The following is an 18309-nucleotide window of genomic DNA, read 5'->3' as shown; positions in this document are numbered from 1 at the left end:
TACTGCAGTGGAGTTAAAGCTCACGGGAGCTGGAGCCTGAGACTGGAATTTCCCAGAGGGCTGCACTCCCAGCTAGGCACCAAAATGAGTGGCCTGAGGATTGCCAATGGTGCTCAGGGTGCCCGTTGTGAAAACCTGGCTGTAACTGTCACAGGGCTGAGCTCCGTATAAATCTGCCCCTAACTGTGGGTGCTGCATAGCTGAAAAGTCTGGGTCCCCTGAGTCTAAATCCTTCACCTCAGCACTACAGGGAACCTGCAGCTGCCCAAATAAACCATCACACACCCCCACCCCGAGTCCATCTGGGTATCACAATGAAGGGCTTGGGGGCCCAGTATTGAAAACTGGAAACACAGGCCATCATTTTCAGAAGCTAAAGTTTGGTATCTAAGCCCTGAATAACTGGCCTGATATTCCTCTCTCTTTTGGGATGGGCCATGCACCATCATGGCAGAGATGCTGGGGCGTAAAAGATAAAGCAGCTAGGGGCTCCTTCCCTACACGACCTCCCCTTCCCTCCTACTGCTTGGATGACTATACCCTCTATCACAAGCACCCGGCCCTTGGGGGCTAGTTGGAGGGCCAATGAGGCAGGAACACCTCACCCGCACGTTCAAGCTACCAGGGAGCTGCTGAGATGCGTAGAACCTGTATGAGCAGCGTGCCTGAGACGGGGGCATAGTCATCCTGTGCACACTTTGCTACCTTTGAAATGCAGAGTCCCCATGCTTGCAGAGAGGTCTCCTGAGCTTTAATCTCAGCTTTGCCACTGACTTGCTGTGTGACCTTGGCTTACTCACTTCACTTCTGTGCCTCACTTTCCCAGCCCCAAAATGGGACTAAATACCTCAGCAGGTGTGTGCAGTTTAACGGCGCTCCAAGGCATTGCTGCCTCCACTACTTTTCATCATCAACTGCTGAGCAGCCTGGTTTATTAGCGGAGAGGGGCAATTGTTTTACCTTTCAAATACTGGGGCTACAGTGACGAGCACAGAGAGGGCTGTGATTTTCTCTTAAATTGCGTACCGCCAGGCTAATGACCAGATCAGTTCCACACGTTCAGGGCGAACATAGCAGCAGAAGCCAGCGCTATGTCTCAGTGGGCCATTTTGCAGAGTTAAGTTGGCCCTGCAGTAACACAGCATGAGAGACGCAAAAAAACTAGGCAGACGGTGCTGGGCGACTCAGTTACCCAAAAACGGTGCCAGGCCATGATGATCTGCACTCCAGAAGATGCGTGCTGCAATTCAGAAGGAAACATTCCCCATCAGAGATGGGTAGCGTTTTCCCTCTCAGCCCTACTCTTTCCTTTTCCCCTGCTCTCACCTGCCCCTTTTCAGCCTCTCTCCCCCTGGCTAGCCAGGTTGCACCGGTGCTCAGCTGTGATGCAGTCTGTCGCTGTGTAGCACACATTCTCCCATACATATGGGCACCTCAGACGAGTTCTGTAATTGTGAGGAACAATAGAATTTGTCTGACTAATTTTCATGACTCTTACATCTTCGGCTGTGGTCTCCCCTGCTGTTCCTGTCCAATTGTTCACAATTAATTATCATCGTCATCGTCTACACCAAAGAGCTGATTCTGAGGAGGTGTGAGAGGAGATCAGGCATGTCAGTCCTTTCTTTAAACCAGATGCCTTGAAAGGCTGGGGGGGCGCTTTGCTCAGTTCACACAGAGCTAAGGTTCAGGGTCCCCAGAAACCCACTTCCAAGGGGGGACAACTGCTGGCGGAGGACCCCCAAAGAGGACATTGGACGTTCTGCTTGCACTGATCATTGCTCGGTTACTTCGGCCTAGGCTTTAGAGCATCACTAGGACAGTTCAAGGTGCATGTGACAAAGCTCTTCCTCTGCCTCGGTGGGTCCAGCACGTCCTTCTAGCGGCAGGTCAGGGAACCGCTTCACCCCTTAGCGTTCTTCCACCCTCCAGCGGTGCGGGAGGGTAATGCAGCCTCTCTAAGATGGCCGCTCCCTGATGGCTCCCTGTCCTGCCTCTGGTTCTGACAGGCCCTTGCCTCTTCGCTGGGGCTCTTGCCCCTCCATTGAACAGCTGGTATGGGGTGAGGGAGGGGCCCAGTCTCACCCTCGACTCCAGGCCCCAACCCAGGGACCCTACAAGTAGCAGCCTCACACTGTGGCTTCAGGAAAGCTGCTAGCTACCCTGGGTTACTTCCCCATGCCCCTTGACTTAATGTCCGGGCCCTGCTCAGACAGGGGCCCTTCCTGGCCTCCTTGCCAGGGGAGGCGCTTGACCCCTGACAGCCCCACTGGCCATGGTAGTGCTGAACCAAATGTCCGGTTCAATCTTCCCCTTCTGGCAGGGTCTTTTCCCTCAGGCCTGGGTTTCCCTCAGGCCTCTTCAGGCAGGGTTTTCCCCTCCCCCAGTCCTTGTGCCTGCAAGGTTCTCTCCTGCCAGCGTTCTGCTCCTTCTCCATGACCCGCCTGGCTTTCTGACAGCGCCTTGCCTGCTCACACACTCTCCTCACTCCAGCCACACCCTTTCTCTGGAGGGGAGGCTTTTAGCAGGTCCTAGGTGGGACCTTAATTGGCTTCAGGTGTTAATTAACCTGGGGTAACCCCTGCTCAGCTACCAGGGGAAAAGGGACTTGCTCTCCCTGGGGCTGATCTATTGGCCTTCTAGCACTCTCCGGAAGCCATGTAGGCTGTCCCTGTCACGGTGCACTGGAGAACATAGGCAGCTGTTAGATGCCCTGGGCCCTGCTAGCTGTTCTTTGGCATTAAGACATGCAGGCATCGCTGGGGATCAGCACGGACCCACAACAACAACAACAAATCTACCGAGGGTTGTTGGCGGCGGCTACGCAGCTTGTATAGAAGCAAGGCATGGAGCCCAGCTTTAATTTCACTTTTGCACAAAGCATGAGGGCTGCCCAGCAAGGCGTCAGGAATGCAACACCTGGGTGTGCGCCTTTGTCCTTTTCCTCCATCCCTCACGTGAGTACTCTGGAGCACATCAAGATTTGAGCTCAGTTTCAAGGTGAACTGGGCCCAAGTTACTACATGTTGGATCCAGATTTTGAACTCTCCAATGTTGGGAAATGTTCAGATTTTGGGTCTTCAGTTTAGCCCCTTAGAGAGGCAGGAGCAGGCTACACATTTCAGATCCAGGGTCAGATTCCTAACCTCAGGCTGGGGTTAAGATGAAATGTAAAGTTATTCCAGTTTATTATTAACAGAGTTCTAGCACCTCCATGGAGGTGGAATCCAAGCCTTATGCTAGAGGGACCTTTAGGGCAGCAAAGATCTTTAGACTAGAGCGAGCACAGCACCCGCACTGTCCAGGAACCAGACGTATTCACAAATGCCATGAATTTTATGCCGATTATAGTAACTGATTTGACAGCTCCGGGGCAGGAAGGCCTCTGTGTGTCCCCAGAAGATGTGTAGCCGGGGCGAGAGCAGCGCAGGCTACCCCATCTCACCAGTGTGATTGCCTATAGGTCGTGGTGGGCACCTGGAGTCAGGATGGAAAGGGAGCAGAACTCCCCACGGCCCATTCACTCCTTGGCCTCTTTGTTGTGTCTGGTCACAAGGGTGTTGGTTATGGTGGTGTGTGGGGAGGTGTGCATGTGTTCGCACACATAAGAGAGAGGGGAGTTGTGCGTTCACTGACAAACAGATTCCAATCTCATTGCCACGAGTAGCACCCTGCTCACTGAGGTTGCTGCAGCCCTGGGAAGAGGGCAGGCTTCTCTGAAGCTAATGAACCAGTTTCTGTTGGGGGTTACTGGCACTTGTGTGGCAATTGCTGGGCGAATGGGGCAATTGGCTCAGTGACTGGAAGGAACAGGAAGCAGGGGGACTGCAGAGGGCGAGCCGGGGCTGAGGAGAGAAGGCTCCTCCAGCTGGAAGCCTGCAGTATGCTCTGCGAATAAACACTCCCGTGGCGAAACGGTAACAACCTGGAGTGTGGTGGTGGTGCAGAGACCAAGAAGCAGAGCAGGCAGCCTGGGACACTGGGCAGCGGCGGTGCTCTGTCACAGGCAGCAAATAGCCAACAGAACGTAACAGCTTTTGGCCACTAGCAGCCTGGGCTACATTTGATCCATTATCAGCACCCCCTACGAGATAACCCCTCACCCACCTCAGCACTGCTTACTTCTGCAGGGAACCAACTTCCAGGGAAGTTTTATGTAGGAAAATAGCTCAGCAAAGCAAGGGACCTCTCCTATTTAGGCCTGTAAAGCACTGTCCAAAGGAGTCTACAGGATTTAGACACCCAATTCCTACTGAATTTCCGGGGAGCATAGGAACATTAACTTGCATAGGTCCCTTTCAAAAGCCCACCCATAGTATGCTGCATAATTAAAAACACACACCAAACGGAGGAAGAGGCATAATTTTGACGTTTTTGCTCAGTCCTCACTCAGGCAACTGTCCCACTGACTCGCAGCACTGCCAGGACAGGAACTTAGGAGCAAGGGCTTCTTTCAGAATTTTCCCCAACCGCCAACACAGTCATACCATTCCCGGCGCTAAGGGAACTGGGTTGTTGCTCACACTTTGTCTGGTTGCCTTAAGTCCTGACTGATTGCACTGTTTACTGCCAGGAGCAGGTGCGTCACGAGAAGGATAAGGAAGGTTTACCAGTGAAGGAAAAGTGCTGTCCTGGCTAAAGTACAGTTCTTAACACAGCATGCCGAGGCATTTGTGTGGCAGTATGTGTGGTTGTCTTAAATTAGTTTGGTGTGTGAGAGTCTGTAATTATGTCCACACTACAAAAAACGGGGCGTGTACATGTCAAGATGGCTAACAAGAGTTAGTGAGATGGCTGTCAAATCCCAATGGAGACAAGGCACTGGCATTTTTAGTCCTTTTCTTGATGGGCTAGTCCAGGTAAATACCATGGGTGGGCGGAAGGGAGTATTGAATTAACCTCAGCTAGGTAGAGTGAGGTAAAATAGTATCTGTGCCTTGTCTCCATTAGGATTTTACAGTGATCTTGCTACCTCGAGTTACAGCCTGAGACAGTTGGGGGGGGGGGGGGGGGGGGGGGGGCGGGAGGGAGGGCAGGAGTGTATTACAGTGTTATCAGGTATGGTAGAAATGCCACGTGTGAATAAAAGCACTATAGATAGCAGCTCTCCACCCATAAGAGATACACACCAATTCAATGATGTGATGCAATAGTTTTCAAAGTCTTTATTGGCATAAATAATTCATACATTGTTACCTCACCAAACACTGCACAAAAACACAGGAACAAATGGCTAACCGTTTCCGCAGATCACAGAGATTCGCACTCAGTCAGACAGCTGAAATTATAAATACTTTCTTAAAGTGTAGAAAACTTTATAAATGTTCCTGTACAAATTTACATCAGTGAGATCCATCGTGCCTTTTTAGTTAAGCTTTTCTTTTTTTTTGCACCAGAATCAATTGTTCTTTTCCAGTGACCAGAATTTTGCAACAACCACAACAAAATATATATATTTATATATATTTATAAAAACAAAAACAAAAAAGAGGGAAACAAAAATTAATATTCTTATCTCAGCTCATTCTGCAACAGTCAGAACTAACACACAGAAAACAAAGCAGGCCATCAAGTTTGGTTTGAAACTGTACAGGATTTAGCGTTTGTTATATATGTATGTATATATCTCTATACATACATATATAGATATGTATATATATTTATATATACTCTATGTACAGGAAAATGTAACAGCGTACTGTACAGAGAAAGGAAATAAGAAGGCTTTTTCAACTGACAAAATTTCCCAAAGGTCACTATTTAAAAAAAAAAAAAAGAAAAAAGAGAGAGGAATAAAATCAAACATGCCAAGTGCTTGTCACAGGTGTGGACTTAAGCAGTGGCCACAGCCAGCAGATTGATGCATACAGAGCATGACTGAGCAGCAGGCAATAGACACCAGGCTTTTGAGTTCTGCAATGCTACCCAGTGAGCATGTATGCTCATTTTCCATCACAGCCAAAATGCACTAACCCAAGTGCTATTTTCACTTGCCTTTCTCTCAGCAGTTAGCCCTCTGCTTTGAAACAGATCATCGCTTTGATTTAACTGGGGTAGATTAAGAAACTATGTGTTCCAGAAAGCCGATGATCCAGTGTCTAAAAATTTTTTAAAAAAAAGATAGCCAGAAGTACTTCTGAATGTGTAAGGATCTAATGGGTAGAAATCACTCCAGTCCAAAAACCAGGACAGCCTTTGCACCACTTCAGTCCCACATACGCCCTCAAGCGACAGAGTCTGTGCGGGCTCTGCATGGACTGAATTTCACTTGACATGCATACATCATGCATGTTGCAGGGGGCACATTTTATTTCCTAGGAGACTATATTTCCTATGGCAAGGAGCAGATCCTTTTTGTGCTTAACTGGACCTTTAACTAACACACGGGCAGATCTCCCTAACTTGCATGCATTGCGGTAGGGGTCAGGTTGAGCTCAGGGAGTCAATGGGAGGTGTGTGAGCATGGGACTGGACCCGCTAGGCGCAATCGAGGTCTGCCTTGGGAAGCTATGGGTATGCTGAGGGTGGAAAGGCTCATTCTATGGGCATACATGTTTCAAACTGTTAGCTACACTCCCCGTGGGTGTGTGGTGTGAGTAGGAGAGGAGGGAATGACTGACTGGACTGCTTTAGGACTACCCTTAGTGGATGCTGCATATGTAGGAAGCTGTGGCAGCAAAATGGCTTCAAAGGCACGCTGATATTTTGGGTGGCTCATGGAATCAGGTGTGTACACTCTGGAATGCCCATCTTCACCTGTTAGTCCTGCCAGATCCATCCAGAAACAGCCCTACATACAGACTAATAGCCAGCTCTTCTAGAGCACTTTTCATCTGTAGAGCACCAAAGGCTTTACAAAGGAGGCCAGTATCATCACTCCCAGGTTACAGAAGGGCAAACCAAGGCACCGATCAGTGAAACGGTCACCCAGCACCTGAGATCTAGTCCAGTATGCGACCCACTAGGCCACACTGCCTCCAGGAACAAGTCAGCTGAGTTACACCAGCTGGGAATTGGGCCCAGGAATATTTACACGAGAAAAAGTGTTGAAAATAAATGTTAATCTGGCTGTGGAGGTCAATTCCCCAGGGATCCAGCTGACCTGGGGCAACCTGGATATCAGATCTGCTAGCTGCATAAGTTTCGCTCCATGCTGCAATGCCACAGAAAATTGGCTAAAAGGTTCTTACTAATAAAAACATCCCCAGAACATCTGACCGTCAGCTACGGAAACCTAAAGCTGGCATCAGGTTGGATGGACACAGCATCCCCCTGCTTGTTTCCAGTGTGCCCAGCAAACCGTGCCAGTTAGCACAGCGGATGAGCAATGCTGCAGCCCATTTCTAGCTAGGGATGGAGAGAACGGCAGAGCAAATTAGGGGACCATTATCTCTTAGCGTCAGCATCTGCTGATCCCCTTGCGATAAATGGGCAAAACTTTGTCGTTTAAGCATTTACAGGCTACTAAGTCTATCCCCTAGCAAGAGCTGGGGGCAGAACCCATGCAAAAAACAGAGAGCAGAAGGGACTGTGCAGCCATGCTCCGACGAGCATAAAACCCATTCCGAGAGTCTGCAGCCATTTGCGGAGTCGTCCTGTTTATGAGACGACACTTTGGGGGTCTATTGTGCTCCGGTTGCACACACACAGCTCCCATTAACGCTAATGGGCGTGCAGGGGGGTGCAGAGAGAGGAGGAGAATTTGTGCCTGAGCCAGGCTGTACAGAGGCTTTCTGACAAGAAGTAAACTTTCCTCCAAGCAGCTGCAGTCTATGGGGTGGTGGGAAGGGGGAGAAGATTCATTCCTTTGTAGTTGAGACTGACCAATCACTGAGCAGTCGCTCCAAGCCGCGACAGTCAGCAAGCACTGGAGCTTCTGGCCACACTATTCATCTACAACTTTAGCTGTACGCAGACTTGCAAACACCTAGGGCACATCAGCTGATCTTGAGGCTCCAAGACTATCAAACAAAAGAAGTGGGGCCAGACCCTTGTCTCACGTACAACTATGCACCCCATCAGGGTGCCCTGGTACAATTTAGAGCAGACTTTGGCCCCGTTGGGGTAGGCAGGGAGTTTCAGCTGCGATTACAGCCCAGATTCAAACGGAGCTGCACCAAGGGTGAATCTGAGGCTTCCCTTAACGCTGAGAGAGACACCATCTCACTATGGAATAGTCCCCCAAGGGAAGTGGTCGAAACTCTGTTGCTCAGAAATTTTAACCCGAGGCTGGACCAAAGCATTAGAAAACATCCTTTAGGGAACTGCTCCGGCAAGGACATGGACTGGATGAGCTGAAAGGTCTTTTCAATCCTAGCTTCTGTGGTGCTGTCAGAAGGGGCCCTCATTGCCTGTGAAAATATGGCAGTGACACTATAATATTATAACCACCACAGGAGCTATCGCATGCTTGACTCAGATGTTTTGTGGTGGACCTGACATGATATCTGGGTACCTGTAGTAAACAGTGATTAAAAAATAAGCAATTTTGGGTGTGAGCAGTAGGGCTGTCTTTTCAGTTTATCTGGTACATTTTTCTGCCACTTAAAATGTTAAGCACTAACAAGTGTAAAAATCATCTTTCCCCCAAAGTCTCTTCTCAGAGAAAGATTTCCCACTCAGACATGATGAGCTCATGTTCAGAACAGTAACTTTGGCACCCAATTTCCAATACATACATACTGGAAATGGAGCCCTGGCTTTTTTTTTTTTAAATCACTATTTAAAATATTGTAATGGAGGGTTCACAAAATATCAAGATAGCCATGTAAGAGAAATTTCTATACCAAATGATATTTTATTATTTTTTCAAAATGGCACCTCAAATTAGAGCACCAGTATGATAATGGATTTTTTTGGGAACCTCTTCTATAAACTGGAAGATTGTCCCAAAACGTGTATGTTTTGGAAATCTAATTTAACTTTGTGCTACTTTCAAGAGAGAACAAATAATAAGATGAGGTTGTCGGCAATTCCTGCTCAGTCACATGCAAGATGTTGATTGATTTTGGACAGTACTGTTAGAAAAACAGTTGGTTTCTCCCGAAATACTGGTGAAATTTTGGTACTCAGGGAAGTGAAGGAATGTAGTTACTGAAACTCACATTATTCTTTTTTCCCTGTTTTTTTGCAAGATAGGCTGAAAAAAATAAAACAAACGTTGCTTTTTTTGATGTAGCAGAGCACTGCATTATTTGTTGACCATATATTACTACTGCCCCCCTTCTATTCTGCCGTTGCAAACATCCTCTGTGGTCAGCCAGGTCTGTAAAATGCAATACTTTTTGAGTGATCGTGGCCGACAAAATCAACATACAAGATTCCACTACAATCTTGTACCCCATTTCCAAAAGTGATCCTGGAAATTCCCACTGCAACGGCTCACAGTTCAGTTCACATTTAGGTAAGATTTCCGGTTAGTTCTTACTATATGTGATGCCATTTGCTCATCCCTGAAATGTGCTGTCAAAAGGTGGGACCCAAGTCAGTCTCTCAGATCCAGATCTGAATTTCTCAGTTACATTCTAAGAACCCCCTCTGGAGTTCTCAGTTATATTCTAAGAACCTTTAACATTGCCAGAGCAGTGTAAAGGGCTGTTTGTGTAACAGATCATTTAGAGTCATCTCTCTAAAACGGACTGAAATTAAACTCCACAACAGAACACTCCTGAATTTGGGGCTGCAAAAATCAGATCTGAACCTTCCCAAATCTCAGGCTACTTTGATATGGCCCCCTACAAAGGTAAGCTAAATTTGTGAGCTGGATCTGGGATTTATTTTGGGTTCATCTCCACTCTACTGTCACAAGGCACTTCTGTAAATAACCCATGTCTCCATCGTAGCTTGCACAGCTAAACTGAGCAACCGGATGAACTTCCTTGCTCCTTCGGATCTCCTATTAGTCGGCATTGTGGAGATTTTTCTCCTACATTCTCTCTGTGCTGACGGGCTGGATATTTTTAAACCGGAAAAAATGATATACAAAGCTGGGATTAAAAAACAAAGAATGAAAAAAAAGTAAGATTTGTTTTTTAATAATTAAGACTTTCAAAAATAAGAAAGCATGATGCAAATAACACGTTTGCATAAACAATTGTTGCTGGGCTGAATGGAGGAAGGGAGCTGCTCTTCTGAGCTAATTTATGATAAATACAGGGCAGCTATTTTTTCATCTACACTATTGTGCAACAGCCTTCACTGCTCATGGCCTGGGTGAGACGTTATCATGAGGGAAGAAAGCAGGAAAGATATGGAGGCAACAATTGGAGATATTTTTGTTGCAGAGGGCAAGGGGCATTTATAAAGAAGTATCATCAAGATTTCAAGAGTCCAGGTGTTTGGGCAGCAATGGCCGAGGACAGATGACAAGAAGAGTCCTGTTGCTCCTGAAGAGCCAAAAAGAGACTGTCCCTGTGCTTAGATCATGGTGTTCCTGGGGAATTCTTCTCGGTAGCGCTCAGCTTTTGGGCTAGGGGCCCGGTGAGTTCCCATTCAGCAAAAGGAGAGTCCACGGTGGTGTTGGAAGCAGCTAAACTGCTCTCAGAATATATAAATAGGCTAGCTTCAGAGAGAGGTTTGGTCTTCCAAGTAGACCCATTGTGAGAGCAGAAAGGGGCTCATATGTTCTGCCTGGATTATTCACTCCTCTCTGTTCAGACACCTGCAATCTGGCGTCAAACAATTTTCCAACAACCTCATGTAATCTGTGCAAACACATTGGCCCTCAGAGGGGACTTTTTCGATGTAGCTGTTCTCTGTTTCAAAACAGAAATGAGGGACAGGAGTGGGGTGGTTTCAGTCATCACATTTTATCTGGGTCTTCCAGGTTTGGGACAGGAGTGGTGGGGGCGGATAAGGGATTCCAATTTGTCACAGAGGTAGAAAGCAGAGATGGACAAGACCTAGCAGCTCACTCAGTGCTCTCACTCCTCCTGGGCCAGGGCAAGGTGTGACACTCCCTGGCATTGTCAGTGAATGACCATACACCCTAGGCAGCCACATCAGAAGGCAGCAGTCTCCAAGCCGCTAGTTTAAATGTGCAACTGGAAGCAGTAAGACAGATTGGTTAGTTTTGATGTGCACCTTAAGTGTTTCTGTCTTTGGGGATGTCCCACGAACTGAGGAGGAAGCTGTTGTAGTTCCTTTCCTGTTCCCTCTGATCCCTGATAGCACTGGCTGCCCAGACTGTAACTGAGTCCACCGACGTGGCCTGCGGATGGCATGCTGCCAGCCTAGTTCCTCACTGCTGCAATCATCGCCTAGTCATCAGAGCAGGGACTTGGGAGTCAGGACCCCTGGTTTCCATTTCTACCTCTTCCACTCACAGCCTGTGCAGACTTCGGTAAGCCTCTCAGGGAGAGTGGCACAAGGGCACTGGGGGGAGGAAGGAAACACCTAGCATCAGACCGGATGCTTATTTCTGGAGCACTGAGCTCTGCTACAACAGGAGAAAGTATAGGCTGTGATTAAATAAAAGAGATGGGCCGGGGGGAGAAGAAATAGACCACGTCAGAGCTCCACTTGGATCAGTCCAATTCCATGCCCATGTATCCTACACCCGGCAGAACAATGTAGGGGATGTAACAGTGAAGGGTGGGAATAGGCCTCGCTGCACATGCAGGAAGGAAGAAGAGCGGTGCGGGAGGAACCGAGGTGGATGGCATTTGGGGCACGGTGGCTCTCTGCTGCTCTACTGCAGGCCTCGGCCTCGCTGTGCAGCTCTGGCTCACCGGGGGCAGGTCTTCACACATCTGAGCTTTGCTGGGAGAAATTAAAGTTCCGACATTCACCCTCTTGGCATCTTGCACACAAATCACGCTAGCAGCAGTGTAAGCTGAAGGGGAAAAAAACCACAGAGACCACATCTGCCCGTGAGACGCTTTGCAGGCTTCTTGCCAACTCCCTTATCATTCAGCAAAGGAACACCCACGTGCACAGAGAAGTGATGGTCACATCAGCCATCCCCTCCTTACGAACAGACCTATAACTTTAGACAGCCACAAGCCGCTGGAGGACTGCAATTGCCCTTTCTCAGACTCCTGCTCAACAAGATACATTGGTTGGTCTAAGCTTCTCTTATTGTAGATCTGTCCGGCTCAAGGATCTACCAAGCAGCAGGACACCAAGTAGTGGGTTTTTATAGAGCTGCTACATATTTAATTGCGCCCCTAACAATGATTTAGCTGAATAATGGTCTGCTAAACTATGGCAAGCACAAAGCAAACAGAACTTCTCTACTGAGCTCTTGGTGGTTTCATACCTCTCTGCCACCCTACTGCATGCAAAATCTAGTGCTGATGTCAAGATCCACATCTTCCATCCTAATAAGTGAGCTGTGCAATTTGGATGTTATCTAGCCACAGTTCGATAAGCTATTCAGGTGCTTTCCAAAGTCCTAATTAGAGCCTGGGCATGGGGACACATTTCCACTCCAACTAGATGCTGATCTAGGGGTTGTCTTTGACATAGAACTTTACTTTGGGTAAAACACATTCTATTTTGGTCTCCTGTCTGAAACGCCTTTGAAGATAGGATGGGCAGAGAGTAACAGGGTGGTCTCCCTGCAGAAGAGAAAAATATCTAGGTACATGGTCACCCACGAGTTCCTCATCTTCCATGCCAGAATATGCTACAAGAAAAGTGACTCTTCTGGCTATCTATCATTTGATTGTAGTGAACTGCCTCAGGGTGCAAGCTTTTTAGATAGAAACTGGAGCTAATTTATGAACAAACCTGCACTTCCTCTAACCAGTTACCATCTCAACTGTTCATTTGTTCACATCTCAGCTGGATGCTAAAATAGATAAGGTATCTGCCACGTTATGGTGAAATTCTTGTAGGTAAGTGGCTAAAGGAGTTGAGACGTTTCTTCAGGAAATCACTCAAGTGCAGGAGTCCTCAGGACACTGCTGCAAATCTGTCTCCCCTCACCAAGCAGGACATTGTGCACATAAGGCCAAATTGAGCTCTTGCATAAGTGTGTACACTTTCTACTGATGCCAAGGAAAGCTGCACTCCCTAATGTCAGGCCAGTGGTTCAGGGTCCTTCCAACTATTGTATCACTCTGGCATGTTCCACTCGTTAATTCTAGGGCTCTGAAGTCCTGTCAAATTTTAAATTAAAACCATTTAATAGGAACAAAATGGTCTTTCTGGGCAGACTCTGATTTCTGAAGCTGGATTCCAGATTAGCTTTTCCAATGATCTAAGAGGCAGCTGAACAGCATGATACAGGGCATAAATAATCTGAGATAGAGGAGAGGAATGGATGATTCCTATCCATTAAATCCTGTATTGCCAGCACAACCTCCTGTCTAGCAGAAAACACTGGATGTCATTACAATATAATCAAATCTTTCCCTCTACACGCGCCATGGAGCAGCTAATGACACAGCCTGAAATTCAGCTTGGCTCCCGCTTTCAAGCCCCGGTGGAAACATTAGTGATACCAGATCTTTCCTCTGCTGTCATAACTTCTCACGTTTGCAAGGCACTCCGACGGTAACAGGCCTGCCTATGGAGGAGCATGCTGGGCTAACACACATGAATCTGGGACATCACCAATATCTCCTGTTCAATGTACAGAGAAACAATGGAGCATTATCAGGAACCACTGTTCACTTTTCTAATGGCAACCATGGTGCCTGGCAAAACATGGCTGACAACAGTTGAATGGGATCTGCATTCTCTGCGGGTGATCCAGAACTGGAGCAAAGATGCTCTGCAATGCTCTTCCACAAAGGGGCTCGTTGTCAGCCACATTCATGGGCGGTATATTCGGGGACTGGTTAGCACTCATCTCCACACATGTAAAGGTCCGTGTCAACTTCCAGGGTCACCTAGTCAGCAGCGGCTGAAAGTCATTGCCAACTAAATTCGTTTGTCATCTAAGGTCATTGCCACCTAAACTTTCTTTGGCTGCTGCTGTGAAGGGTGATGTCAGCCCACGTTCCTAGTGAGCTGGGACAACCACACAATTGGCACCTGTGTGGGCACTCAAACGAAAGGCTGAAGAACGAGCAGGCACAGAGACCAAACTACCATTCCCATTGCAAAGGCTGAGGCACTCTGGTGGGGGCAATGCAGGAGAGGCCTGAACTGTTGCAGCTTATGCCACACCCATCCAGGTAGCTAAACAGTCTTTCAGGCAATCGGGGTGTAAATAAATGCAAATGCAAATAAATTTCAAACATTGCAATCCACTCAACATATGAAAGAAGAGGAAGTCTGTCTCTGCACCACTCCATTCCACCAGAAGGGGGCAGGGCAGATACCACAACACAAAACTAGAGAGGGGACTGCTTCTGAACTTGCAAAGCATGGTAGGAAATATGCTGTGAATTGCTACTGAAGGCAGTATCAGAGAAGCTGAGATTCCACTAGCTACTGAGGCTGGGTAGAGAGATATTTACTCTTCACCACAAAGCCGTGATGTGCATAACAGGACTTTTTTCTTTTAGGGTCAGAAAAAGCATGCATGCCACTGTGTCTATTACCATATGGAGTCCAGGGAACCCACCACCTCTTTGTTTGTGCACAATCTAGTTGAGCCATTACTCTACAAACAAAATCATAATAAAAAAATCAATAAAGACAAAACACCAACATACAATTTCTCCCCCTCTGTGCTCAGATATGTAAACTCAAACGCCACGACACAAACCTCTGAACCCAGTGGGAAAGTCTGAACAATGGGAAGAAAAATTAAACTCTTTTGAAATTGTTTTGTACACACCACATATGGCCTTCCCCTTCCTCCCCCAGACACGCACAAGTAGCTCCATGCACCCATCCCACCCGCACAAGACAAAAACTCATGAGCCATGAATTCAGGTACTGAGTGGAAGGGTAGCAGGAGACGGAGTGATGGACAAGTCCAAATCCACGGTCTTTCCCTGCAGAAGAGATCAGAAGGAATCTTCCCCTCTGCTCCCACAGCAGGTGTAGTGTCCTAAGGGGCTGCCATTTCCACCCCGATACAGAGAAGGCATTGGTGAAAACTCCTTAGAGAGACTCCAAGGATCAGTAGGATGGCATTTATGGCACATGATGCACGCACACAAACTGAGGCATGCAGAGATGGGGGAATAAGGGAGAGTGGTCACAAAGAGGGACAAGGAAAGTGTGAGAGAGAAAGGGATTTAGAAAGTGAAGCTGAGAGAAAACATCTCTCTTACTGCCCAGGGCTTAATGAAGAAGCTGCTGCATGCGAGGAGGTGAGAAATGGGAGCGGAACGAGGAATGAAGCTACTGGGCCCAGCCAGGCTCCATCTCGACTGAGAGAAGAGAGGAGGCGGTGAGCAACAGAACACAGTTCTCTCTTCTGTGGATTAGGGGGACGGCAAAGGAACCCAGCAGTGAACTGCTGCTCTTCATCCCTAAGGAGTGGACAGTCTGTGAGGCTGCAGAGCATGGTGTGTAACTGACATCCTCAGGGCCAAATTCTGCCTCACTCACTTCATTTGGGGCACAGAGGTATAGCAGAGGCAGATTTATCCTTTGGCCATCCACATATAACTCTTAGTCAGTGCAGGGCAGAATGTGACTATGCATGGTATAGGTGGTGGGATGTATTCTGTTCCCATTGAAGCCGATGGTGAAATGCTTATAATAATAATACTTTTCATCAGTAGATCTCAAAGCACTTTACAAAGGAGTTCAGATTCATCACCCCCATTTTACAGATGGGAAAACTGAGGCACAGAAAGAGGACATGATTTGCCCAAGGTCACCAAGTAGGACTTGCAGAGCCAGGACTGGAACCCAAGTCTCTTCAGTCCAGCAAATCTATCCACTAGGCCACACTGCCTCCCACTTACTTGATTTCATTGGGAGCACACTTAGTTCAGTGCTGAGAGATTTTGAAATTTCCACCCATAAAACACTAAAAACAGGCCTGAACAAAATGCCCTGCATTTAAACAACATTGAACTTAGAGGAAGTTGGGATCAAGAATCAATCCTTAAAGACTGTGCCCATCTCTCAGTTTAGACACGCACGGATGTGCGTGCAAATTTAATAGAACAAGCCAGCTTTGTTGTGTGTTCTCACAATCAAAGCAATTTCCCCCCAAAATGTAATGTTTACCAGTAATTTTTTAACCTTCATTTATTTAGGCTAAAACAGTTGCAATGTAAGAAAAAGTGGGTTAAAGTAATTCATGAAAAATAAAACAGGACTGGTTAATTTTCAGAGGCTTGTAATGCTCCCAAATTAAAACTAACTTATACTACAATTAAATGATTCAGAATGGTTCCTGTCAAGTAATTATGTTTAATAAAGGCCGAAAATGCAATTTGCTATCATGTGTCACTTGATAACTAGTGTAATGGGTTCAAGGCCGCATCCAAACTGATTGGGATAGAGAAATACTGATATGTGGTATGCAAATGAAAAACAGCAGCACTAAGATGCTGACCACAAAGCAGCTCTTCAGAAATGCAAAGTAATTGTGGGCTCTTTCTGATAGGAGATGAATGTACAGAAAAACAGATAACAATATAGGCTGTGTATCTAGCTCCCAGTCAGGTACAGAGAGAGCCAAGGTGATGATAGCAGTAAATGTTGCAGACAAATAGCTGTGATCTCTGTGTTTGTGAAAAGTCCAGAACTGACAGCCCTGGGAAGGGAAGCTTTCTATCTAGCTACAGAACAGGGACAGCATGAATGCTCCACCAGTGTGCTTCACCTCGCCAAGGAGCTTCACCTGACTTGAGGGATTCACTCCAAGGGTTAAGAGGGTCATTCCAACCGTGGGCCAACCTGCTGTAACTGCAAATGAAGCCGCAGTTTGTGTCTTCTACAATCTTAACTGAGATCACTGGCTCATTTTACATAGGCCATCAAACTGCAATCAGCTGGGGGTGATTTTTGGTCACTACCAGCCCAGTTTGGATTGCAACAGGTGGCCTAGAGGTGAAAATTTCCATTCCACTCCCACCCCTCTAAAACCATCCAGTCCACCAAAGAAATACATTGGGGGAAAAAAACAATAGGAGCATAGAAATAGAAATACTGCATCAGACCTGTGACCCAGCTAGTTCAGTATTGTCACAGACAGCAGCCAGTGCCCGATGTTTCAGAAGAAGATGCAAGAAGCAACAGTGGACAATTATGGAATGGTTTGTCCATAAGGAAATTCTCTTCTAACCAGAGGAAGTTAGCGGTCAGCTTATGCACTAACAGGTGAGGGTTTCATAGGCTTGTTCTAATAAATTCCCACACTATTCTCTGCACGTGTATAAAATACAGACGCACACACATACTGCATGTTGGGGGTTGTTTTTAGATCTCACGCAGGCATACCTTTTTCCAGTGCACTGCTAGATGCTTGACTGCAAATCCCTATTGTGTGTGTGTGTGCGTGGTCTAGCCATGCACTTGAACCACAATTTGCATGGGTGCATCTGATCAGCCGTGGACAATGTGTCTGAAAACCAGACCCCCTGCATGTATAACGTGGGTAGCAGAGAGAGCGTGAGGGAGCTAGTGGGGAAGCTGCAGCACAGGGGAGCAAAGAAAGAAAGATTTGCTGGTTAGATACAAGACAGTGCAAAATACTAAAATTAATATGAATCTGGATCTGTGCCATGCTGCAAGGGAGACAGGGACAGGATGAGCAAATGGGTAGGCTGAGAGGTAGAAAAGCCACTTGTGAAAGGTGACAGGTTTTCATCAAGGTTCTGGAGAGCAGTGTCGGAGCAGGGCTCTCCGAACTGTCTCTGCAGACACATTTCCCTGTAGGAGTCAGCTCACACGATAGCAGTGAAAGTCTCACATTCCCAACAAGCAGGCACAGTCTCAAGTAATAAACTGATAGAGCAGCAATGTTCCTCTTAAAAAAAAAAAAAGAGGAAGAAGAAAACAATCCCCCAAATCACCCACGTTCGCACTGAATAGCTGATTGGGGTCTCAGAAGCCACAGTACTAAATTGAAACTGTTTGCTTGTTTGCTTCCCGCTCAGTACGAACCAGTGGAAAAATATGAAAAGGTCATTTACACGCACATGCACACACACACACACACTCACAGTCCCCTCCCACACAGCTTTTGCTGCAGTGGAGATGGAAGAAGGAGTGGCCCCATGACAAGTCTAGACAGCACTTGGCGACTATTCTTTCCAACCTGCTCTGTCTCCAGACATTTCCCCCTAGCATCCACTCAAGACCACCATTGTGAATTCTGCGTTCCTCCTGGCCTGTCCTGTCCGAGCTTGGCATTTATTCTGGAGAGCGGGTAAGCATCTGGGGATGGAGAGACAATTAGCAGGAAGTCTTTATTCCTTTCACGCTCCCAGTCCATGGTACCCT

The sequence above is a fragment of the Emydura macquarii genome, unplaced genomic scaffold, assembly GCF_026122565.2.
Source record: "Emydura macquarii macquarii isolate MOO-44397 ecotype Brisbane River unplaced genomic scaffold, CSIRO-AGI_Emac_v2 contig_1254, whole genome shotgun sequence".
NCBI classification, from domain to species: Eukaryota; Metazoa; Chordata; order Testudines; family Chelidae; genus Emydura; species Emydura macquarii.
This window is presented reverse-complemented; position numbering follows the sequence as displayed.